The 26207-nt window shown below is 40.6% G+C and overlaps 1 protein-coding gene across 8 annotated transcripts in view; it reads left to right on the forward strand.

The window, feature by feature from the left end:
- The window catches only part of FHIT (fragile histidine triad diadenosine triphosphatase), a 1117930-nt gene that overhangs the window by 314925 nt on the left and 776798 nt on the right, over positions 1-26207 (forward strand). The window contains exon 1 of one of the 8 annotated variants that reach the window (XM_075005826.1): positions 24109-24152. The exons of the other annotated variants lie outside the window; for them this stretch is intronic. The gene's annotated coding sequence lies outside the window, so the exon portion shown is untranslated. Of the gene's footprint in view, positions 1-24108; positions 24153-26207 lie in introns of those variants that run through there. 8 annotated transcript variants of the gene reach the window in all.

Raw genomic sequence — 26207 nt, forward strand, 5'->3', positions numbered from 1 at the left:
CTTGTGACCTCACGCCTACCTGTAGCATAACATATGCATACTTCAGTCTGTATAAATCAGTCATAACACAACAGTTTTCTAACAACATTGAATTGTTAAAACCATAACGGTCTTGGCTTGTGTTATTGTTAAGGCAGCTCCCATGGACTTTTTTTTTTAAAGTCTGCATTTCCTCTCCACATTCTTAGCTCTTAAAAAAAAAAAAACAAATCTAATTAAAGGTCTTATAGGTGATTACAATTTATTATTCAAAGGACATCATCTAATTTTAATATATGTTTTCTCCCAAGAATCGGTTTAAAAAAATCCTTAAAATATTTTTTTATTGCCAGGAATCTCGTAGCAGCAGCAGCAGACCTATTAAAGCAAATGTGATAAGGTACACTGTAATAACTTTTTCTCATGAAAGGGTAGCATTTTCCCTGTACGAAGAACAAGGGATTGCAGAAGTAAAATGTATTACATGCTATGGGTTTATATTTCCTTCCATTTTTTTTTGTATCGAAACTTTCTCCTGAGCTGTACTGGCTGAAGTGTAGATCTCAGCAAACACCAAAGAATGACCTGGCCTGATGGATGTTTGCTGTGTTTTGACTCTGGCAGGTTATTAGTGGGAGGTGGAATAATTAGCTTGGAAATTGTTATTGTGTAACATTAGGCTGAAAATTGCTAATGATAAAACAGATAAAAATAACAATCACTAACTGTGCTTCTTTATTTACTTTCAACTATATTTTATGTTTTAAACCAAATTGAACATGCATGAAAGACATCTTCCCACTCCCCCCCAGTAAGGATTAGGACTTTAAATGAGTTGGTGTTATAGACAGCCTCTCTTAGGCAAGAAGTTGACATAGTTTACTCGAAATATATTTTATCTGTGACACAGATTTGTTTTGTGTAAAGCAGTATTAATTGAGACCAAATGGGATGTAAACATTGCCTTTAAATATCCGCATAAACATCCACCAAGACGACAACATATACCATGCAGTGTGTCCCTGGCTGATTGTACAATAAATAGAATTTGTGTGCAATACACTATGAAATTTGTAGAACAGTTTACACCGAGGGGATAATAAAGGACTAATGCTTTGCAGAGTTGCATATAATAACAAAAAGAAAGTGGGGAAAAGAAGTACAATAACAGGAACAAATGTATAAATGTGCATGTTTTGAGGTATTGGGCCTGATCCAAAGCCCACAATAAGCAGAGACTAATTTATCTAGTGATGAATATCAAAATGTATTGAGGCCTTTTTTAAAAAAGCCCAACTTGCGCTCCAGATACTATTGAAAAAGCAATTTTTAGTGCATGGTTATAGTTGACACCAAAACCAGTACAGCTAATAAGTTTCTGGTCAGTTGAATTGCTTTTATTCAGAGTAGCAGTGAAACAGCTATTTTAGATGAAAGGCATGAACCAATAAGTTTGGTGAATAATTTTAAGCAGTTTATTGGCACAGAGGTAAATTAAATATTTTCTAAAATGGAAAGAAATAGAAGATGCTTTGATTATACCAATCAAACATAATAAGAAATGGTAAATAGTGGCAAAAAAAAGGTGAAGTTGCAAATGGAATACAGTAAGCCCTCAATTTTACGGACCCCAATTTAGTGGACTTTGGGAACAATGGACAACCCCATTGTTCTCAAAGCCCTGTGGGGTCTGTAAAATCCTCCTGCCCCTCCCCCACCCCAAAACAAAACAAAACAAAACAAAAAAAACGGTTAAGGGGCTTACTGCTGCCATGGCCTGGAAGAGCTGCCACCTCCTCTACCAGAACCGCCATGTGCTCCTTTCACCAGGCGTGGAGTGCATACATGGGCAGGCAGCACTCGCGTATGTTCCTTGCCCCAGTGGGAGGAACACATGTCAGTTCTGGTGGCGGCTCCTCCAGCCACATGCGGTGGGATGCCTCCTGCCACGGTCCAGCAGCTCCAGCTGTGCAGCAGCCTCTGGCAGTTCCAGCTACAGTGATAGTGACTCTGCCTTTTTTTTTTTTTTGGTGGGGGGGTGTGGCAGGAGGGCCTGGAGCTTGGGGAGCCTGGCAGGGGTGGGTGGGCAGTAAACCCTCATTTAACAGGCACTCCCCCCAATTAATCCATTGAATCGAGAATGTGTTCGATAGTCAAATTCCTCCAAACTTGTTAATCAATTTTAGAAATTCTAAAGAGCAGTCTGACACTCTTGCAAGGTACCACAGACAGCTGCAGAGTTTGGAGGTTCTCAGACATCACAGTTGTGCAGGACTATGGGAATAAACAGAAATAAAGCTCCAAACGTTAACTTGAAAATGAGAGAGCATTATTAAAACAAATTCTAGCTGCAATCGCAGGAAAAACTCTTGCAATTGACACTGAATGTTCAAGGCATTTAAATATCCTCTCTAAACCTTTAATTGATGCTTTCAATATATTTTTTGATGGTGAAGATTTTCTAGCATCATTATTGGTTAAGTATATGGCTTAATGTAACTTCTGCAGGCCAATGTTTCTTTTGAGATTGTTGTTAAGAAAGCAAGTAATATTATTTAAAGTTTTAAATAACTCCAGACTAAACAGGTTTGTTAAGGATGGAGCATTAGCAGATGCTGAAGAAATGTTGCAAGTAGTGTATCTGAAAAGAATAAAATCCTGCTTTTGGCAAACTTGGAAAAAGGTATTCCATCGGGTTAAAAAGGAGTACAGAGGTGAGATATTTTGAAGGTTGAAGAGGAGGATAAATGGCGGTGGATCCTGAGAAGAGGCTTTCTATGAGAGTTAGACTTGGTGTCTTTATCTTAATTTATTTTTATGTTCATAAGGGAACCAGACAAGGTTGGACATTTATCACAATTATTATTTGCTATGGTGATGATCTTTTGCCCAAAATAAGAGAGAACTAGTTAATTTAAATGAGTAGATGTGCAAACAAACAGCCAAAAATCAGTTTGGTGTGCTAATACATATAATGTTTGTATTTGAGCCAAGAACATCATTGTAGGAGACAGACGAATTTCCTGAACACTCAATGTTTGAAGATGGTGAAAGGGTCAAGATTTCGGTATTTAAATATTAGAAAGGTAGCATCTACACAGGAAAACTATTTTCAAATGGAAAAAATAAAAGGATTCTCTTTTTCATGTCACATGGTATTCCCAGAGATGCTTGTCATTGTGACACTAATCAGATTAGGAAGGAAGACAAAAACAAGACACATGCTCAAGATCAAATCCCTCAGCTGTTATCAGTCAGTGTAGCATGGTTGAGTATAGTGGAGCTATCTCAATCAGCATCCACTTTGGGTCTGGCCTTCAGGTGTTTCCTTGTAATATATTCAGAGAAATAGCACAGATTTTAAATGTGAACAGTCTTGGGCCAGTGTGCTATGAAGGTCACTTCAATGACAAATGAAAAGATGCTTGGAAAGAGAGATGAGTAATTTTGCTGCTTTTTTTTCGGGCGGGGGAGGGAAGAGAAGGAAGGAGAAGACAAACATAAGAACATTGATGCTAAATATTTAAATATCAATATTATCTAGTTGTATTCAAATTTTACCTCAAAGCTATTCATACTTTGCATACTTATTTTGTAGTGCATACTTTTTTATTATGGAAAATAATAAAAAACAAAATGAATGTGGGGTGTGAGTGGGGGAAAATGAAGATCCCACATAGACCTAAAATAAAGATGTTCCAGTGCCATAACCAGAGGAGAGCAGAAGGGGCAATCCAGAGTTGGTGTAAATTGTCTTAGCTCCATTGAAGCCAAATTGCCACAGATCAGTGCCCTGTTAATTGACCTGAGACACCATGGAGAGGATTACCAATGCAAAAACCATGGATATTAATCAACAAACATAACAGTTAAAAGAAAAGTATGTGTGCGCATATATACATGTTTACAGAGTGTTTGCTGTTTAATTTAATTGCGTGCACGAGCTAGTCAATTCATGCATTTATTTTGTCATTCTATATCAACTCCAAAAGCTTCTGTGCTTACACCATTATATATATGTAGTTTCCAGTAACTTAGAGTTGTAATCAAATATTGTAATTCTTTTAAAAAAGAGACCTTATACAGTCAGTGATGAAACTGCTGTTTTTTCTCTGTTACTAAATAGTTGTCTTTTAATATAGTACTATGAAATAGAACCATAGAGTAGGCACAGTGCACATTCCTAGAATATGGAACATCTGCTCTGCTTTAGATCATTAACAATGACTGACTGTAAATACACCCTGACACGGTGGACTGGCCCTCTAAGGGCCAGCAGGCTGGAGTGAGCAAGCCCTGCTCATTTATCAGATCCAGCTGGCAACGAATCTGGTGATAACTAAAAAGGCACAGGGGACTCCAATGAAGGTGGTTGGATCCTGTGATTAGCTCTGGGATAAACTAAGGGGAGCAGAGTAAAATGCGTCTAGGTGCGGACAGTAGGAACTGATCATTAGTTTTGATGAATTAGGACAAAGGCACCCTGGAAGAAGGTTCTGGAAGACTGAATGTGACAGTGAATCCTTCATGCTCTGAGGATGTTAGCATCTCATACTTAGATTACAATATTAAGTGCTCATCAGATGCTGCAGCTAACTTTCAGCTGACACGCACTGTATACACAGTGATCTTTTCCCCATCAGGAAACCAAAAGGATGATGTGAGCCAGTGTGTGATGTTGCATTAAATACTACATTGAACCTAGGAAAGTCCCAGCAAGGGATTTGGATTTATTGCCCCCACAGCATGCCTGCAGTGGAAGGCATGTGGTTCCATAGAGCAAGCAGCAGAAAGAAGTTTGTGAGTAGTGCTGCCACCCCAGCAGGTAGCATTAAATGAAGCAGGATGTATTTCTTTTTGTAAGTTATCAGGTGAGAGACAGATTTATAGTTGCAAAACTGGGAGGCTCTAGAGGAAGATTAATTATGATGCAGTCAGAGAGGACCTGCTCTGAGGAATGCACCTGGAATATCATGGAAAAATTAAGATCTTGACTCAGCAAGATACTAGCCGAATGAGTGACAGCAAAAATAAAACAACAAACTATTTTGATTGGCCAAAAGAAATATGGGTATTGAGTAAAAGAACAAAACTATTAGTAGAAAAAGATGTAATTGGGGTTCAGTGATTCAGTAGATACACCTTGTTAGATAACCAGTGAATTAATGCATCAAGTAGAGAACTTGCTAGCCATATTAGTGGTCACAGAAAGAAATACAAGTTTTTGAAAGGATCAGGAGTCATTTTAATTTGGTGCAAAAATAAAGAGAAGAGGTTAAACAGGGGAAAAAAAGACTAGTACCATAACAGGAGGGGTTGAATGCATGAAGAGCTGGTCTGCTATATGATGGCGATACTGAGTCATGCATAGACTAGGGAAGAATGTCATGTGATTTTTGCCATAGTGGGGCTGTGTTATTTTATCCAGTAATTGGCTGCAGGCTATACGTGAAAGGCCTCTCTGCCATTCTTTCCCTTTGTAAAGTAAAATTATGGGATCTGTGCTTCCCATTTCATATTCTCTTTTTCCCTATCTTATTGCTTACATAGTCTTCAATACTGACTCTGCTTTCATCTAACCCTATTTTTCAAACACATTTTGGTATAACCCTTTCCCTTCACACTACCCTAGACCATGATCAGAAGGTCACGACACTTTTTAAATACCTTTTGATTAGCAGGTGAGCAGTGTTCTGTAACTTCTTATCTTGCCTTACAGAAGTATTTGACAAAGAGCCATTTAAACAGTTCCTCTATTTTCTCCCATTTACAAGTTGCATTCACACAGACTTAGTATGCTTAAATGTTTTCCTCTCACAGTTATATCTTACTGGCGCTCACTCACTGCTTCTTTGACAAGGTTTACCATGGAGCCCCTTTAGAGTTTTCTGGGAAGTTCCGTCCCACACCTCTGGTCTGTCTCTGAACTTCATCCTGCTATGTAAGGGGGAGAATATATCTTTGCCCCTGCAACAGGCAGAATCCACAGAGGCAAATGCTAAACTAATTGTGTAGCTTGCTTAAAGATGTCTTAATATATAGTTCCATGTCTGATGCTCAAGTTTAAAGGTGGTTTTAGTTTGCTTTGGGCTAAAACTTGGTACAGTACTATGCAATCTTAGCCTGGTGCACATCTTTCTTACCCTCCCCATTGCTTCAGAGCAGTTTTTCTCTTTGTTGGTGTTGGAACAAAGCATAACAAATATTTCTAATTCCAAAAATATTCCTTTAATTAAACATCCTGGGCATGATTGTTATTTCCCAAAGGCCCGTCATCTCCCCTTTTGCCTTGCACAGGGGATTTAAGCTGGGCTTCAGTTCCATTACTCTTGCTTTAAGGCTCTGCAGACTGCCAGAATGGTACAAAGCTTCACTCTGCTTGTACCTCCTGGGGTGAATTGAAAGGAAAGGTTCTCAAAGCAACTTCACTTGTTGGCTTGGTTGCTTTTGTAGCATGCAGTTTTGATTCACTTTCCACCTTTATCCATAGTGTTTAATGTTAATGGCTACATCATTAGTTTGCTGTATTATACACGGTATACTCCCATGATAGGGAGAAAAGGCAGAGCAGGAGGTCAGCAGCTTTTACATTACTGGGTTCAGACAGGGCTGGCCATTAGTGATGGAGTTCTTGAATTGTGGGAGACAGCTGAACTCAAGGGCGTGCTTCTGTGCCATCAGAGGGTGGTGATTGGACAAGGAATAAATTCCCTTCTCACTGTGCTGTGAAGGGGACACTACAGTTTCCTGTTCTGTTTGCCTGGCACTGTGCCTACAGCACAATGGGAACCAAACCGAGCCTGGAGTTTGTTGCTTGGGTTACTCCTACAGACAAGGTAACCTCTGATGGTCCCGGTGCTAGCAGACCTAGTTTACATGCTGACCCTCCCTGCAGGTGCATGCTGCAAGTCAGGGTAGGAGACACTATCGCTGGACACAGCACAGTCTGGTTATGACCAGCCAGGAGATAGTTCTTAGTGGGCCAATTGGCACAAGTCAGAGCAGTCCTTACATAACTGCGTTTCAGTCAGAATGCTATGAGAACTGTCCAAGTTTGCCATGAAATTTCATCAAATTCCCCTTGCTGCAGCTCTTTGCAGAGTCATCATAAGAGGAAATGCTGACCAGACAGGACCCTGTTTGTGCTGGGAGGCACCTGAAATGCTGCTCCCCAGCCCAAATGAGCTATCTGGGAGCCGGCCCCCACTTCCTGCTGTGGCCGGAGGAGGGAAAGAGAGGAGGAGCATGTCGGAGCTGGGACGCAGTTTAAATACTGCATCCTGGCTCCAAGAGACTGGCAGGGATCAGAGTCTGCTTTCTGGAGCCCCCTCCCTGCTTCCCCACCCATGAGTAGCTGATGAATCAGCGATTACTCGACATCCCTAACATGGTGTTGAGCAGATTTTTGAATATGTGTCTGTGCTCACTGTCAAAGACAGTGTATTCTGTGGTGGATTGGAAACATTAGGGCACTTGATCCTTGTTTAGCTTGTATGCAGTACCATGTTGCAAGCCTCTCTTGTAAGACCATAACCATAGTAAATGTAAGTAAATGTGACTTTTATGAGCAATCAGTTCTGCTGAAAAAAGTGGGCATGCTCTGTAACTGCGTGTCTCATTGAAGTGTCGTGTGGGAACCACTGCTTTAGGCTGCGCTTAGACCAGAACTGATGCAGAGAATCAGGCAGCTATAGTTCAGCAAACTGACTGCTTCCCCCACCTTCTCCTCATAGTTCTGCTGTACCCTGCACAGACAATCTTGATTTAAAACACTCAAAATCTTTCCACCTTGTTTCCTTGAAGTTTAAGTGGTGCTGTTGGCACTGTAGATGGAGGCTCCGTAGGATGGTGTTTGCGTCTGCTACAGCACAGAAAGCGCAAGTTTACAGGGCGACTCTAAGCTGTGCTCATGTCATTGATAATGCTGCGGATACAAACAATTAACTAGACAAGAACCATGCTGGTTTGTGCACCATCAGACATAAAGGAGGTAAAAGAAATCAATGTCTGATAAATGGAAAAGGAGCAAATTGGTAGGAAAGGCATTTTGTGCTCAAGTCAAGTATCTAAGAGGATATTGTGAGCACTAGACAGTAAACAAAATAAATTAAAACTACAAAAATGTACCTGAGTCTCCCTTCAGCTTCCACCACTTGATATTTTTCAGAAAATAAACCTTTTAGCTGTATTGTGTGTATTATTATGCTGTACTGCAGGATGTTATGTCAGCCAACTTCAGACACGCAAATTTGAGGAGCAGATTTAGCATCCTGTGTTTTCAAATAGGGCTTTTTCCTTTTTAAAGGTCAAACTTTCATACAAAAAATTTAACAAGAATGGGTCAGAATCCCCATATTTTTACTCTAGGGTCTGATACCACAAACACTTTATCACTTTAAAATATTGACTGTTTTCCCACTGGGATTTTAGTGTGTGCTGCTTGGCACAAAAGCTACCTCTCTTGCTGTTTCTGCAATGCCCATCCCATCCCGAAGGTGCTTAATCTCCGATGGGGTCTCTAAGTACGATTGTTCCTATCAATATTATCTCGAATTGTCTTAATGTAACTGATGATTCTGAAATAAAGTTGTATTTTTCCTACAGTCCTATTGTAGTTTAGCAAATGAGACATTCAAATGACAAACACTTTCAGGTTCTCATGAACTACCACAGTGAAGCAATACAGGCCCTCATGGGTCATTGGATTTTTTTTTTAAACGTGTAAGTATTTCTATAGTTCACAGCTTTTGTAAAAGCTATTTTGGATATAAATTTGAGTCAAATTTGAGTGGCTCATGTCCCTTCAAGAATAAATCTTTCCTTTTCTTGTTAAAATTAATCACTGTTTTCTGCTTGTAGAAAGCTCTTGCTGAGCAGATCAAATCATACTTTTTTTTTTTTTTGTTTGTTTTTGCAATGAAGAGTGATATGACTGAATGGATAGTTTTAGGAGAGAAGGCTGGCTAGACTCTCGTCTCAGAGTTATCTTGTGTTCATTTCATATTCTCCTTTCAGTGCCACAATGAAACTACTTCATTGTGTAGTTTCCAGGTAGCTCTTTTTTGCAATTCTAATTCCTGCTTGCTATTGTATTACAAAATAATCTAGGAACCAGTGCATATGCATGAAGGGCATTTTAAATTCTAATGTCAGGGGTCATTAATCATTTTTGTTGTTATACCTATGAAGCACAATTTTGACATGGAGGAGAGATTGCTGGAGAGGGATCCATTTTGAAATACTATTGCCGATTAATTGTTTCACCTTCTTTGAGTTGCAAGAATACAAATTCAAAAGAATTATTACAATAATTTACAAACATTTGAGTTTTCGACAGCCGTGATCCATAGTGGTGTTTGTTTTGATAACTGATATCATTAATATTTCCTATGATTTGAATTCCTTTAATTTTTACAGTTTGTGTTCCTTCAAACTTTTCTCTGTTTTTGTGTTTCCTTAGGAGAAATCCATAAAAAACATTGTAATTCCTAGCTAAATGTGCAAATGTTTCTTTACGTTAGACCTCTGGTTATTTTCCCCCTCTCAAGACAGCAATATATTTGTTCTCAAACTAAATTAGATGTTAATTAGTTAATGGATGAAAACAGCTGTGTAAGTGCAAAGTATTATTATTTACTATTATTACTAAAACCACCACAGTCACAGGGACTAATTTGCCACTGACATAAATGGGAATGGATTCTGATGGTTTGAGTTTATTTAAAGCTAATTAAATACATGCTCCTATTTTTCTCAGGAAAGAAACGGGGTGACCTTAAATTCCATCACTGCACGTTCCAACCAGATACTGTAGGGTCCTCCCACACACTGCTGTTAAAGGTTATCCTGTCTTCTATTCCACGTACTTGTCTTCTAAGTTAAACTGTTGATGGCTCAGCTTCTTAAGTGGGTGAATGACAGTTTCTTCTTGAACTCTGTGTTCCTCTGATGCACCACAGCGTTATGACCAGAGAACAGGTTTCAGCAGAATATCCTGATCCTCAATTTAAATTAAGGTGTTTGTGCCAAGTTTTGAACTTTCGTTTTTTTTCTCTTGCATCTCAGCCTTCCTTAAACAAAGGCAGGACAATATGTATCAGGCTATTCCTTGCTGAGGCAGAGTGTTTTCTCTCTCAGAGCAGTTGAAAGTTTCTTCTGGAACTGAAGACGGTGGTAACTAGCATGCTCTTTGTAAAATGATCCAAGTAGGTGAACGATTCCCAAGGTATAACAGCTCCTTTCATTCTAGATGAAATGAAAACCCAAAAGGTTTTGTTTTAAAGGTCACAGGGAGAGGAATTTTAAACTTTGCTGTCAATATGTGGGAAACTTCATTGTAGTAATAAGATATATTACTATAATTTTGTTAGGCAATGGAAAAGCAATATATAAAGCATTCAGTAATCTTAATTATGAAGGAAAATTTTCAATGAACTCTTTCCAAGTCATATCTGTAATCCTGAATAGTATGGATTACAGGATTGCTATCAGTACAAATGCCAAAAGATCCCTTTTTGTACAGGTGGGCAGTTAGACAGGATTTTTATTATCATATAGAGTTTATGCTCTCTCACACAATATTTAATTCAAGAAACAAGCAGTATCTTTGTGCAGCTGAAAACCTGTTAATTTCTGGCATATGTAGTACAAAATCAGGCATTTTCTCTCTATACTTAGATGCTACTAATATTTCTTTTAGCAAACAAGAACTTGATACATCTAGTTGCATTGATTTACTGGCCAATTTAGCATTGAGAGGAATGAGAAACTGGAAGTAAATATTGAAACTTAGTTTTTCTCTCATAAGCTTTTGGTCTCTAAAGAGTGGAAAATGCAAAAGTTTCTCTGCATAGAGAGCTGGCTATTGCTATAAGGGGATAACATAGGAAATCATAAACCAGACTTCTGAAATGTCCATTAAGTAGCCACGAGCACACACATCTCCCCATTTACAACACTTCTTACATGATTTTTTTCAGAAAAGGTTCATATGAATACTTGGTAAACAAACCAGGGGTTCTTTGTATTTAGCCTACGGTATTTCTTTCTTTATAATCAGAAACCCTGATAGCTTCTAATGGTGTTGAACAAATATTCTGCTTCAGCATGTGTTACAGTAACCTATCAGGTAGCATAGCTGAGTTTCTATTTGCTAGTTGTCCCCTTATGGCCAAAGACAATTCTGCAGGGGTCCTTCTATCCCCACCACCTTTTATTTTTTTGGGATACTCTAGTGAGCCTGAAATACGCTTTCTCAAGGCTCTTGCCAGCTTTCTCCTGAAACTGGGCCTGTAGCCCTAAGAAATTAAAAATACTCCTCAGTATGCCAAACATGGCATGTTGGGGGAGCTGGGGTCTGCACTCTTGGCATCAAGAGCTAAGAAGATGTCTAATACACATCAAAACTATTGCTTCAAGAAGGCCAAGTCTGACACCAACACCTATAAGTGAGATGAAGGGGTGATCACTGACTATACTTTGTCACTCTGCTGCAGGACTCATTACTGATTCTTATCCAACCCAGACCTGCACTATCTGCTCTCCTGAGGAAGTAAGCCCCCTTCCTCTATACCTTTTATACTGTCCCTGAAAACCTAGCAGCTTATGCTGACCCAGAGTTGCTGATATGCCTCAGGCTATTGGTTGGAGAGGTTCACACCTGTTATTGCATTACTTTCTGATATGTCCACCAGCCATTGTGCTAAGTTACCTACTCTAGTGATGTGTTACTCATTGGTCCTGCCTACCGGTTCTGTCACCACTGAATAGTAGCAGTGACTCTACTTGTAGAAACAGGGAAGCTCCCAACCCACAAAGAGGCTAATTACAGCCTCCCTTCCTTCTGGACTAAGGAACATACCTGAAGAACCAAGTGACGCAGGGCATGGTGATCCTTCAGGAATCCAGAGTACATTTCAACCTCTTTGAACTTTGGAAGAGTACAGGAAGCTTGCAAGATGTTTCTATCTTTCCTCTGCAGCATTCATGTTTAGAGCACATCAAACAATAAGACTCCTGAATACTTCGTAAAAAGCAGGGGGGAGCGAGGCCCACCACTGTTTACATGAAGACAAACTAGGATTAGTGCATCTTGCACCAGCACACCTTTTTGGCGGTGAGCTTCCCGTCATGAGAACTCTTGGCACCATATATGAAATAGTAGTGGTCTGCTTACTGCTTCTGTGCAGTCAAAGGGCATTCCAAAGTGAACCAATTCCTCATGCAGTCATTGGAGCCATTAATACATGTTTGCTCCCCATGCATTATTTTGGGTCTTCCCCTAGATGAAACTAAACATCAAAAGTAATTCCAGTAGTGCCTTGGTAACTGAGAAAGTTTTGGTTCACCATCATCCTTCAAATATCAGAGCGGTAGACGCGTTAGTCTGTATCTGCAAAAACAACGAAAAGTCCTGCATCACCTTATAGACTAACAAATATAGTGGCGCATAAGATGCATCTCATGCAGGGGTCTTTGCCCATGAAATCTTATGCTCCAATATGTCTGTAAGTCTATAAGCTGCCACAGGATTTCTCATCATTCTTCAGTAGATACATACTGAGTAGTCATAGGGACCATGCGCTTCTATTAATTCCAAAACAAAAAGCAGTCAAGTAGCACTTTAAAGACTAGCAAAATAGTTTATTAGGTGAGCTTTCGTGGGACAGACCCACTTCTTCAAGCCATAGCCAGACCAGAACAGACTGTTCTGGTCTGGCTATGGTCTGAAGAAGTGGGTCTGTCCCACGAAAGCTCACCTAATAAACTATTTTGCTAGTCTTTAAAGTGCTACTTGACTGCTTTTTGTTTTGATAGTGTATAGACTAGCACGGCTTCCTCTCTGTTACTATTAATTCCAGTTACTATAAATGTACATAACCTTCCTTTCTGTTCAAGTAATGTTCAGCAAGAATAATCCCAATACATCATTTTAGTGAACTTCTGTTCTTCCTGTTTGTGGAAAGCTCTTATTGGAAGGTTGATGTGCTGTTGTGGGGATTGATGGATAATATGTGATTTTTCCTCTTAAGGGACTCTCTCTGACTATATTTTTTTTCTTTTTCTAGTAATCGACTTGCAGAATTACCATCTTAAAGGATACATGAATAAGATGCGTGTGTCCCCCTCTCTTTATTTCTCCTAAGTGTGCAGCTTTCCCTGACTCTCTCGTTTAAAATGAGTTTTGAAATCAATTTTGGAAACTGACTTTTCTAAAGCACTGAGTTTGACTTAAGATACTTGCTCCTAAATCATTTTAAGCAGCTTGAAAAATCCAACCTTGCACACTTATAGCATAAAAGCCAGATCCTGAGCCCACTGAAATCTGTTCTTAAAGGAATAAAAAATAACCTCTTGACAAATACTTGAAAGTGAATGAAAATGAAAAAGTCATTTTTTTCCTTACTGGTGATTCTTATAGTTTTTATCTACGTCCAAGCTTGTCAGAACTGCTTTAGACATCACACAATCCTGTACTGCCTAGGGAAATTTTATCAGTAGCAGGATAAAGTTAACAGGAAGAATCAAGCAATTAATTTCCTTCAAGGTAAGATCAGCATATCTGACTAGCTATTACGTTACTTTGCACAGCAAAGTTTCAAAGTTAATTTAGGAGGGAGCCTGTACTTCAGATACTCTCAAAATTCATGAGGAGAGATGATTAAATTCCAGTGTAAATTAGCTTCTAAACATAGAGATTTGAAGTCTGAAGTACAGCAAATAATATTTCTTTCAGAAGAGCACTGTAGTTCTCAGTATTAACTCATTGATGCCAAAGGTCTTGTTGCATTCATTTCTGAAAATAGATGTCACGCTGCAAAGGGCTGATTCCTTGTGTTCATGGCTTGGAACATTGTCTGTAACTCTTTGGTTTTGCTTAAAAATTCATAATGCTGTGATATCCATTTCCCCTAATTGAACTTAATAAAAATATGGTACTTCAAGTATTTATGGTCTTTGGCAAGCAGATTATTTTGTGTCAGTGTCTATATAACTGACAGGGAGTAGAGGGGTGTGTGTGTGTGTCCCCAAATGGATTTGTTTTTTTGCCTTCTGAAAGCCAAAAAGTCTTTTGGGTCTTTGAATATCATGGTACTGTCATAAATAATCTTACCTCATGGCGAGAGCTGCCTGAATGGAATATAGACCAACTGTGTATTTTGAAGTCTTTAAAATGACCTGGAGTTGTTTTCCTAACTTACAGAATTCTATAAACCAAAGATTATTTTGTGTGTGTGCGTGTGTATGTGTGCATGCCTGCATGCACACGTCTTGTGGGCTTCTTGAAGATCAAACTCTGTAGGCAGTTCTTCCATCTTTTGGACTGTTTCGTAGATGCAGTTTAGCACTACAGTTTTCACTAAAAAGATTAGCGGTGATTGGACATCTAACTTTATGAATGCCAGGGAACATCAAGTAAGATCAGAGGCTAAAAAGGGAAAGAAGACATTAAAAATTACATAGACAAGTTAATGTCTTTGAGTCATCAGGGTCTGATGAAATACATCTTAGGTGACAGAGGAATTTCCTCAGGGTGCTCATCAGGTAGCTGTCTCGGCAGCTCCTCAGGTTCCTACCCTGGGGCCAGTCTTGATGTGGCTTGGTCCCAGCTCCAGGGGCCAGGAGCAAGGAGGAGGCATCCAAATCCTTCTCTGGGTTTCTTCCAACTGAGTTGGAGGCTCTGCTTTCTATACTCCCTGTCCTGCCTCTAACCTTCTGGCACAAGGGATGGATCTGGCCTGGCTCCACCCACCAGGGCATGGAGAGTGATACCTCGTCAAGGTTGGAGGGAGGCCATTCTGCCTCACTGCAGTATCTCCTATATCAGTTTTACGAGCCAGTGCCAATCTGTACATGACGCCTGCACCTAACAACCAGAAGGAAATAATGGAGGGAAAGAAGTTATTCAAACTTGGCTCTGTTCTTGTTTCAGGGAATTTGGCTTGCTTAAGCTATGCATGTGCTGTACTTGGCTGTTGCTGGTTAGTGTTGCTTAACTCCAGTAACAACTTGGTTATGATGTAGCAAAATGCCCCCCCCCCCCCCGGGAGGCCATCATTATGGAATTCAGTAGTCTCTGAGAGCAAGTTGAACCCAAATTTTGGAGCTTTTCTTTTGTGGTGAAGGGCTCTTCTCCCTTGAAAGGTATTCGCATAGTAGCCAAGCTTTGGAACAGCTCTGGCAGTCTGATTGTTGGGTACACTTTCCTAACTACTAGTATGCAAGTCAGAAGTTTCTGAGCCTGAAGACCTGGTAGAGCTTCTCCTTGAGAAGGACTGTTGAGATTTACTTTTGATAATACTGTGCGGGCAACTTTAAAAAATGAGTATAACAGTGAATTATTCAAATGCAGTGCATGTTTACTTGGATACAGATAAAGACTTATGTGAACAATTGTTTTAGCTCTTTACGTTTTTTTCTTCCTCCTTGCCCTAATTTTAGGCTGCTATATTTCATGGCACGGTTCAGTGAAAGACTGTTCACCACATGTTCACAGAGCTAAATGAGTGCTGCTTTCCTGGATCTTGGAGGACTGTCCCTAAGATACATGCTTGGTGGGCGACCTAACATAAGAAACAGCATGAAAGAAACTCATTTAATATCTGATCTGCATTTTATTTTTGTGCATGTCAAGGATTAGATTCATCCTTCAGAATAAACCTCATAAGCTATGTTCTTGTAAAAGGTTTACATCATTGGTCAGAAGACGTTTACTCTCTCATGGGTCTCAATAAACATTTTGAAATCCATTTGTCTCTTCATCTGCCATATTTCTTCATTACCTTTTTTCTAGGCTAAAAAATAAGATAGGAACAATAAAGATGTTTTCAGTTTAATAGGATACGGTACAAGTAAGCAAGATTTATTTCTTCAATCTTTAAGGCATCCATTTAATTAGAGATAAGAAATGCAAGATGCATGATTAGGTCCTTTTAAAATGTATTTAAATAGTGAGAAGGCATGGTGCTTGTAGAATCAGCTCTGGCTCAAGTACACAGCCACCAGTGTGGAAACTACTCTTCATACTAGAGAGGCAAGGGGCCAGTCGTGGTTTCTACAGCATTCCCAGTGCTTCGTAGAAGGATGACTCAGAGTGTAACTATTCAGTGGTGACTAATGTTATTGTCAGAACTGAAACCTGTGCTTTGGCAAGGGGTTTGCATTAGTGAGACTGCTGGGGGTAGGAGAGATCATGGTTCTAACTTAGTACCAACATATCCATCACTAGTCCTTCAGGGTTGCTTGCATTTCACTAAGTCGTACTTATGCCTCAGTTGAACCTATTTATCAGGCTTTTTCCCCCCGAAGCTGCTGGGAAGCACTGTGAATAATTGTTGCAATTTTATTACTCCTTGCTCCGATTGCATAAGAGAAACATTTCTATCATATACTTTACTCTCCTGTGTACTGAGAAGGAGCTGGCTTCAGGCATGTAACAATTAACAGCATAGGGCCCAACCTTTCCAAGGATTATTTCTTTTTTTTTTCCTGACTAATTTGGTGGGTTTGTGTATTTAATTAACAGGACATGAAGCACTGGATTCAGAGTTAATGCTGTTATGGTGTACATAAAACCCCATCAATGGCCCCACTTTGGGCCACTGCAGTAAGTGAAATTACATTGGGGCTTAACCTGCGTTGCAATGTTACTGAAATGCAAAGGAAATCAGTGTTATACCATTTCATTGGGAAACTCTAAGCTGCTGCTCCCTTTCTGCAGTTCTTAAGAGGCTGTTAAAGTTAGACATCACAGGCTTCCACACTGGGAACTAGTGAATATTCAAGAGTCATCTGGTGTACAGACTGTGTGAGATGAAATGTAAAATAGGTCATTCAGAGTCTCCTTTTAAAATGTGTTAAAGCCAGCTCTGATTTCAAATGGATGGATGTCAAAAAGGCCAGGAATTAGTTTTGCAGATCGTCTTGAGCCAGGCCTACTGGGACTACACAGGGGCCAGTGCTGTGAGAGTTTTTTGATTAGCTGTAGTTTATATCATCAGAATATTTTATTTTCCAGGGTACTATGTACAGTTTTTTCTTGTCCTATGAGTAACTGGACAAGAGAGAGGATAGGTGGTTTGAAGGACAGGGTTTCCGATGGGGAATCAGCTCTGAGTTTTCTGCCCTGTTTTGCTGTTGGTCTGCTGCATGACCTTGGTGCAGCAGTATCCTCTGCCTCAGTTGTTCATTCTGTAAAATGGGAATAATTACTTCATTGACCTTTCTAGAGCACATTCCAGCTAAAAAGTCTGTGCAACATGGTGCTGTTTTATTAATGCCTGGAATTCTTGGAAAATTTTGGCAGCAAATTGGATCTTTTATTTTACTGATGCCAGCAAATCTGGATTCCAGATGCAGGTTGCACCTCCCTCAATTTGGGACTTGAGCAGTCATAGACAAGAGGTGGTCAGTGTCCTTGAGGCTCTCCTCCTGTCCCACAGCCATCTTAAAGACTTCCTGCTGGTTCCCTGGCTGCTCCCACCCCCACAGCTCTCCAGTGGCTCCCTGGCCTGTGACTTCCTAGCCTTGCAGCCCACTGGCTGGCTCCTGACCTGCAGTTCCCTGTCCAGCTCCCCTGCTTCACAGCCTCACTGCACCTTGACCAGTGGTGTCCCAGCTGCCAGGGTCCCAGTGCTCTCCACTGGCTCTCCAGTCACTGGGGACCCGCTGGTTTATGCTCCCCAGTGCCCCTCTTTCTCCTCCAGCTGGGGGATAATGGGGGGGATTCTTACCCCAGCCCCGTGCTTCAGCAGGGGCTCTACCCCCAGCCTCTCCATGCTGCAGCAGGGTTGGCGGCGGGAGCCAGCTCTGGCCTGGGTCAGGCTGCCAGTCACTGCTATGGCCTCAGCCCCTGCTCCGGGACTGTCTGGTCCTGCAGCATCTGTAGTTGTGCCAGATGACAGATGTTTCTGGATGAGAGAATTTTGGATTTAGGAGGTTGAACCTGTCCTGCAGCAATCTTGCCCACTGATGCAGCATGTATTGAGTTGGACTAAAATTTCCTATGTGGTTCTAACAAAACAAAACAGCAGAAATGTAGCACTTTAAAGACTAACAAAATGATTTATTCAGTGATGAGCTTTCGTCGGACAGACCCACTTCACCAGATCAATCACATTTCCAATACAGACTGATATTTATAAGTACAGAAGTCCAAACAAAAAAAAATTGCAGCAAAAGCTGACAAATCACATACATAAGACTGAACTAGGGGTATGAGGGGAGGGGGATGTTAAGTGTCTTGCCTAAGATAATTACAAAGGTCAAAGGAAGGGAGGCAGTTCTTGTAATGCATGAGGTAATTGTTCATACCAAGTGTTAATACGTCAAATTCGAATATGACTTCCAATTCACAACTTTCTCTGTGTAATCTGTTTTTAAAGTCTCTTTGTTCTAAGACACAGATTTCTCAGGTCTTTAACAGAATGGCCCACTCCACTGAAGTGTTCACTGACCAACTTATGTGTATTGAGATTCTCCTGATGCTGCTCTGTGTCCATTTATTCTTTGGCGAAGACTTTTCCCAGTCTGTCCAATATACGTTGTAGATGGGCATAGCTGGCACGCAATGGCTTATATAATGTTGGTCAAAGTACATGAGACACTGCCCTTGATCTTGTAACTAACATGGTTAGGTCCAGTGATGGTATCCCCAGAAAAAATATGTGGACAAAGTTGGCAACAGGGTTTGTTGCAAGGAAAAGTTCCAGGTTTAGTATTACTGTGGAGTAACCTGTAATTGCTAGTGAGAATCTTTCTTAGGTTAGGAGGTTGTCTATAGGAGAGGACAAGCCTGTCACCTAGAGCCTTTGGGAGTGTAGCACCGTGATCTAGAACAGGTTGTAGCTTTTTAATGATGCATTGCAGGTGCTTGAGCTGGGAGTTATACGTGATGACAAGTAGTGTTCTGTTCTTGATCTTCTTGGGTCTATCTTGAAGGAGCTGGTTTTTGAGTATTCGTGTGGCCCTGTCAATCTGATTTTTTTTTAACTTCTCCCAGTGGGTAATTAACTTTTATGAATGCTTGGTAGAGGTCTTGAAGTTTTCCATCTGTCAGTAGGATCAGAGCCGATGTGATTGTATCTAAGGACTTGCCTATAAATGATGGATCATATGGCGTGAGCTGGATGGAAGTTGAAGGCATGTAGGTAAGTGTAGCAGTCAGTGGGTTTCTGGCAGAGAGTGGTGTCGATGTGGCCATCAGTGATTTGTACTGTGGTGTGTAGGGAATGTATTTCTTGTGTGTAATAATCAAGGCTGAGATTAATGGTAGGGTGCAGGTTATTAAAACCTCTGAAGAATTCCTTCAGAGTCACTCTACTGTGGGTCCAAATGATAAAGATGTCATTGATGTAGTGTAAGTAAAGCAGGGGTAACAGGACGAGAGCTAAGGAATCATTCTAAGTTGGCCATAAAAATTTTACTATGCTATGGGGCCATGTGAGTGCCCATAGCAATGCTGCTAATCTGGAGTTATACATTGTCCCTAAATTGGGAATAATTATGGTGATAACAGAGTTACATAGGTCAGTCGGCAGATTTGCTGTGGTAACATCATGGATGGTATTCCATCTTCATGTGGAGTATTGGTGTGGAAAGCCTCTACATCCGTGGTGGCAAGGATGGAACTGTCTGGAAGGTTTCCAATGTTTTGTAATTTCCTCAGGAAGTCAGTGGTATCTCAGAGATTGCTAGGAGTGGTGGCAGGATAGGGTTTGATGAGGGAGTTGATGTAGCTAGATAGTCCAGTAGTAAGGGTGTCAATACCCGAAATGATAGTGTGTCCAGGGTTTCCAGGGTTTGTGGATTTTAGGCAGTAAGTAGAATAATCCAGGTTGGGTCTCAGATGGTGTGTCTGAGTGAATTTAGTCTCGAGTAGAGGCTGGGAGTTCCTTAAGTAGATGGTGTAATTTCTTTTGGGTTCTTTTGTGGTTCTACTAAATATAAAGTCTGTTGGAAGGCATGCAGGGAAAGGTCTTCACAAAAGGCTAGCTTGGCACTGGGGAAGGTTAAGGGCGGGGTGAAGGTGGGTAGAAAGTGACTGAAAGATACTCCTGGAGCAGATGCTGTGATGGTTTCTTGGCACAATATCTGGTTAGACTTGGAAAGGTGCGAAACATCCATCAGTCCATTAAATTTCACTACTGTTACATATTGATTTACGAATGGATAGCTGAGAGAATATTACACATGCATGCCATGAAATGTTACCGACCAAGTGCTTATGAGCAAGTTGCTGAAATTTCCTGTCAGTTTCTCTATCAGTCAAATGTTCTGTTTAACTCATACATTTATCATGAGACTTAATCTGTTCCTTTGAGTTGTTTTGATAAGCTTGATTAGATCATGGTGATAGATTTATTTAATTAAATATTTACAAGATAAACGGCCACAAGACTGATTCTTTTCTGTTTAAACACTTTCAAGGATAAACTCTCACTTTTGTGTTCAAGCGGTCGAATCCATCTGCTGTAGGAGTAAATACAATGGTTTGGTATTTAGCTATATTTAACTCTGCTCTCACAAAACCACTGTTATATATATCCTGTCCTGTGCAGTTATGGGAGCATTTTGCTTGTGGGGCAAATTAATAGAGTCTAGAATTTCACCTGTTAGAACATTCATCTGTAAAGGAACAAAACATACATTTACCAATTGTGGTGTTCTCCTTATAAATCATCTGGTGAACTCATAAGTAGCTTCTTAATGGTGCCAGAAATAGGAAAGTCTGATAATTAATCAGTGAGGGGAAATAAAAAGAGGGACATGAGAATGAAAAAGGAAAAAATGAGAAGATGTAGTCCTGCTGCTGCCCTAATTTGTGTGAAGAGTGTACAGCATGAAGAAAGATCTGCTGGGATGGAAATGAAAAGGGTGCATGCAGGGACAGTGTGTCCTTTGTTGTAATCAGTGGGTTGTACTGTATTGTCAGTGCATGTAATGAAAGGAGTGACTCAGTACCAGTGATTGACAGCAGCTCACAGTTGTGTTTCGTGGCGGTGTATGAATTGGTGGACTTAAATACTATTCACACACACACACACACACACACACACACACACACACACACAAATCATGAGTGAAGAGTTAAGATTGTCTGGCTATATCTTTTGTCTTTCTGAAATGTCAGGTTCAGCAAAACTCAAACTTCTGAATACCAACAAATGCATAACCTTAACTCTGACCCCTGGAATGAGCTTGCAGTAGCCCTGGGCATTACCTGCCTGCATTTCAGCAGCGCTGTGAGGGCATTAGTTGGTGTATAGAATGGTGTTACTATGTAAGGAGATCTGGGGATTAGTCAAAGGCAATGTTTCTTAACCTTTTTGAGACCACAGAACACCAAATAATAATATATATATTTATGCAGAACTCCTAATAAAATTTTCTTCAAAAATTATTGTCAAACAGCAACATATGCAGCAATGACAAATAAAGTAATTTAATCAGGTATCGTAGCAATAAGAAGCATTATTGCTTCTTGGTTTAATAACAGAAAACATGTACAATACCATCAGTGTATGATATCAAAAAAGTGTCAGACGCTTGCGGTACACCTGCAAGTTGTTCAAGGAACACCAGTGTTCTGCAGAATATAGTTTGAGAAACACTGGTCTAAGGATTGCTACAGGGCAGTGCATTCATAGTAGGAGGTCTGGGCTTGAGCATCTCATCTGTGAGAGACCAAAGGAAAGAGGTCTTAAAGAGACCCAGTATGTGTCATTTCAACACTGATTTGTATACACTCTTTGAGCAGCAGTGCACAGAGGTCTTCTTGCCATGGGGCTTGTCAGTAGTGAGCAGGCTGTGTTCTGCGCCGAGGTAAGTGAGAATACAATCCTGCAGGTAAGAGTTGAGGGGTTGCAAAGTTTAACAAGTGTGGTAGTGTTTTGGGGCATAATCTCAGGGTCAGAGTGTAGCACTAGTGAAAGTAGTTCCTGTGTAGGAACACAGCTTGCTGAAGGCATTTCACTTTGCACAGCCGTGTCCTATTCCCTGACCGATAGGCACTACTGCAGAGGCAGAGTGGGTGTAGAAGTTCAAGCTTTGCAGAACACAGTGGTCTAGAAGGGCGCAGACTTCCACCAGGCAACTTGAACTCTGCATTAATTAAATGTTTTGGCAGCGCATTTCCTAGGTGTTTTCCATCTTTATTGTTTTTAATAGGAAGAGAGATTTTTGTTGCTGGAGTTCATGGTCATTTGGGCACGTGTAGTTCCTACTAATATTAGTAGTTGACATGCCACTGTGGCCAGGTAATAACATGAAGCGCTAGATTTTATACAGTGTTTCCATGGGGGTATCACAGAGAACTTCATGTCATTACCCTCATTTTATAGATGAGGAACTGAGACACAGCAAGAAGTGACGTGCCCTAGGACTCCGAGCAGGCCAGTGGTGGAGCTGGGAGTAGTCCCAGATCACTCTTCTGTTTTTTCCGAGTGGTTGCTGTGTGGTTGCTCTGGTTCCTTTGTTCATTTTGTTAGGGAAATGGAGATTAGGGCCAGGGGTTTTTGAAATATTTGGAGTGTGTAAATCACTAACAGGGCTGGTGTCAGAAATCCCAGGCGTGGTCTCTAACACAGAATTTAGGCCTTTTCACTCCCTGTTGGCTACAGTAACTTTGCAGGTGTAAGTAGGACTGAAGAGTCTGTCTGCTTCTGCACCTCCCTCCCCACTGCACCCTGCAACATGTAGGGCCCCCACTCTTCTCAGCACATCTAGTGCCCCATTCCCTTTCCGTCCCCTCCAGCCATGCGTTAACCCTGCATAAGCTTTTAACACAGAAGTTGCTCCTTGTGTTCACCTGCTCCTGCAGACACATGTCGCAAGCCCTAACTTATTAGAATGTTGGATGCTTCTTGGGTTCTGTCACCTGAGCTAGGCCCTTGGCTGGGCATTGCCCTCCATTACGTACCCCAGGAACGTCTCCCACCACAGTTTCATGCAGACTGTCCCTGCAGGGCTCAGGACCGACCCCTGTGCACATGCAAACTCTGGCCACCCCCCTTTGCCCCTCTCCATGGGTGATAGGAACCTTTATTTATTCATTTCTAGGATTTCAGATGCATTAAATCCACTTTCAGCACCACCCTCAAAAGAGGTTGGCTCATGCGATAGGAGGGGTGCAGCAAGGGGAGGAACTTGGATACAGGCAAAGCTCCCTGGAACTTCGTGAAATGCTATTATTTTCCAGGTTGAGGGGGATAAATTTTGGGGAATCCTTGGTCCAATGACCCAGACGACTTGAGTCACTAATCATACTTTACACCCACATGAGGCACACTGAATTGCAAGGCAATATGATTAAAGGTGCAAATTTTAACTCTAGTAGACTTGGACTACATCTACACTACCAATGAAGATTGACTTGCCCAGGGTTGATCTTCTGGGGTTTGATTTCACGTGTCTAGTTCGGACACACAAATAGAGCTCTCCAGAGTCACAGTCAATCCAAGGGAGCTCGACAGGATAAACTCTCCCGTCGACATTCCTCTGTAAAGACAGGCAAGTTAGCCAAGCACAGATACATCAATTTTAGCTATGCAATTGTCATACCCTTCGTGATCCAGTATAATGATGAGGTGGGGGCCATGAAGAACCATAAGAGAGTGTGTGTTTATTGTGTGCCTTACTGAGAATCAAAAAACAGTGTCTGTGGAATCATGTTTAGGACTTTGATTTTGGGACAGATAAAATAATAAATGAGAGAGAGAGTCACAAACTGTTAAAGCTCTCCTTTCATCTGGCCTTGTCTAATGCATTTCAAGATGAGGTACGCTGTATAGGTGTTCTGAAGAGCTCGTCACATTGTCAAAAGGAACTAGCAGATGCCTGCTTGTGTTTGACTATTTATTTGGTCTATCACCAGAGTTTACAATGAGCCAGGACTGTAAAAGTTAGCAAGTCTTTGTCTGCACAATCTTATTGTTGATGACACGAATATCAAGGTGGAAATAGTACTTGAGATGTTTCCAAGAAACCTTATTGTTTTAGTGCACTTGTGAAATACCAGTGTCCAGGAAGTGCCATTCCTGATGCAACTGCCTTAATATTCTCTTCTATTTTATACTTTTGTGCTTCAGGCTGCAGTACTGTAACCTTATTTTGGAGCTGGCAAAGGGTCTAGCATCGCAGCACCAGACCTGTGCTTCCTTGTGCTCTTTCCAAAGGTGAGAATGGAACTCTCTGGCAATTGAAGGAGCTTCGTCATGCACAGATGTTGCTGTTGGTTACACTTTCATTTGGCAGAAAAGGGCTAATGTTCTTAGAATCACTCAACTAAAAACCGCAAAGCAGGAACTTAGCCCTAATACATGCCATTTTGGGCACCTTGGGTTTGTGGTCTTACCAGAGTCTGACTTTACACAAGAAGTGTAGCCCTTCCCTCTCGCCACAAAACAAACCAACCAACCCTCAGCAACATCCCACTCCACCACCATTTCTCCATTGATTGGAAGTGAAAACATGTGAGACAAAGGGAGGGATTGCTCAGCATAATACAGCTGGATAGTAACGTTGTTATTATTTTGTGGGGATCCTTTGTATCCCATTTACTGTTTGCTCTTGTTGTGTGGATACAATGCCATTGTCAGCACACAATTCTGTGGCCTTCTTTCTAGATTGTCTTCAAATTCAGTGTCGTGTTTTAGATATTCGGAAACTGAATTGAACAGTGCCCTTTCATTAGCGTACAACAATAGAGATGAGAGCAACTGGTCATGTCTGAATTCTTGTTTATCAATTAGGTCTCTGTAATAATATGGCAGCAATTGTATATGCAAAGTGGGATGCTAATTACAGTCTGTATCTTTGTATAGCAGTGTAATATTTCTGACTGTGCTGTTTAGCTGCACCTTGCTTTTAGCCCTGAATGCCAATTGTTAATAGAAATAACCTGCTTTTTTAATGTGCTATTTATAAAACTACACAATAAGATAATACTTTTGGAGTGAGTACACTAAAAGACATTCAGTGTGGTTAATTAAAGATGCATGCAAATAACGTCTCGATATAGCTGCCACACCTCGATGGTATTACAGCTTTTGATTAGTTGTGGTGAATTTCATCTGTGTGAGATGCTTGAAAATGGAATGTCTAGTGTAGTGTCTATTTAGAGTTTTTGCTCAGGAATGAGTTTTCTCCAAGACCTCAGTTAACATTTCAGGGGATTTGTTTTAGTTGTTCTCTCTTTGTGTTGGCAGGTATGTGCATGGTTGCCGTCTTTACAGTTGCACTTTCTCAGACCTAGAGAATGTTGTACCATGTGGTGCCTTCTTCCACAATGGGCAGGAACTGAAATACTGTAATTGAGCAGAGCTCATTTCTCCTATCTCCTTCAGAATTTTGCAGTCATAAACGCCTGGCATGTATGACAGTACAGCCATTCAGTAGTTTGCTCACGTAGTTTTTTACATTTGTTGAAGATGGGGAGATCTGAGCAGCAGCAGTGGGCCAATGTAGCAAGAGACTTAAATTATACAATCACTGCATGTTTGTTAAAAAGAAGCTAGATGGTGTTTTTAAATATTGCACCAGTCTGAACTGAGAGACTCCCTCTGTGTGATTGCTATCTTAGTGCTCAATAAAGCATGATGAGGTGGTAAGAAATTGTTTACTGATACCTAAAGCTGCATTTCACAAGCATAATTGAAATCAAATGATCAATAGAATTGTGTTGCCAGATGTTATATTAGGGGGAGAGCATTACACAAACGGAGAAAAAAAGTGCTTTCTGAACCCTACTAGCCATAGAGAGAACTTTGAAGTTGGAAGTCTTGTGCTCAGCGAATGTTGTTCATTGGCTGAAAATTAATGATCAGTTAACCCATTTTAAGGTGATGTCCCTAATATTTGCGCAGATCTTGCTTTTAAGGAGCTTTATTAACTCAAATTACATGACCTAGTATTGTATCAAATGTCATCTGTCATTGACCCAGAATATGAGCGTGTCTCTGTAACCAAAAGGGTTAAGCAAATGCCATTTTCTCCATGTTTGTTTACTTTCTGCATCTGACTCTTAGTGCCTAGGCAGCTTCACTGCATAATGAGTTTGTCACTTTCTCCTGTTACTACTTGGTTTTTTTCCTCTCTTTCTTTCATTAATATAGAAAGAAAGCCCCTCAAGATAGGAAAATACAATTGTAAAACAAGAAAAATCGACCTGGGGTTTCAGAAGCTGGTATAAAACTCCTGTTTAAAAATCTTGATGGGATTTTAAATTGGTG

This window comes from Carettochelys insculpta, chromosome 11, assembly GCF_033958435.1.
Source record: "Carettochelys insculpta isolate YL-2023 chromosome 11, ASM3395843v1, whole genome shotgun sequence".
Classification (NCBI taxonomy): Eukaryota; Metazoa; Chordata; order Testudines; family Carettochelyidae; genus Carettochelys; species Carettochelys insculpta.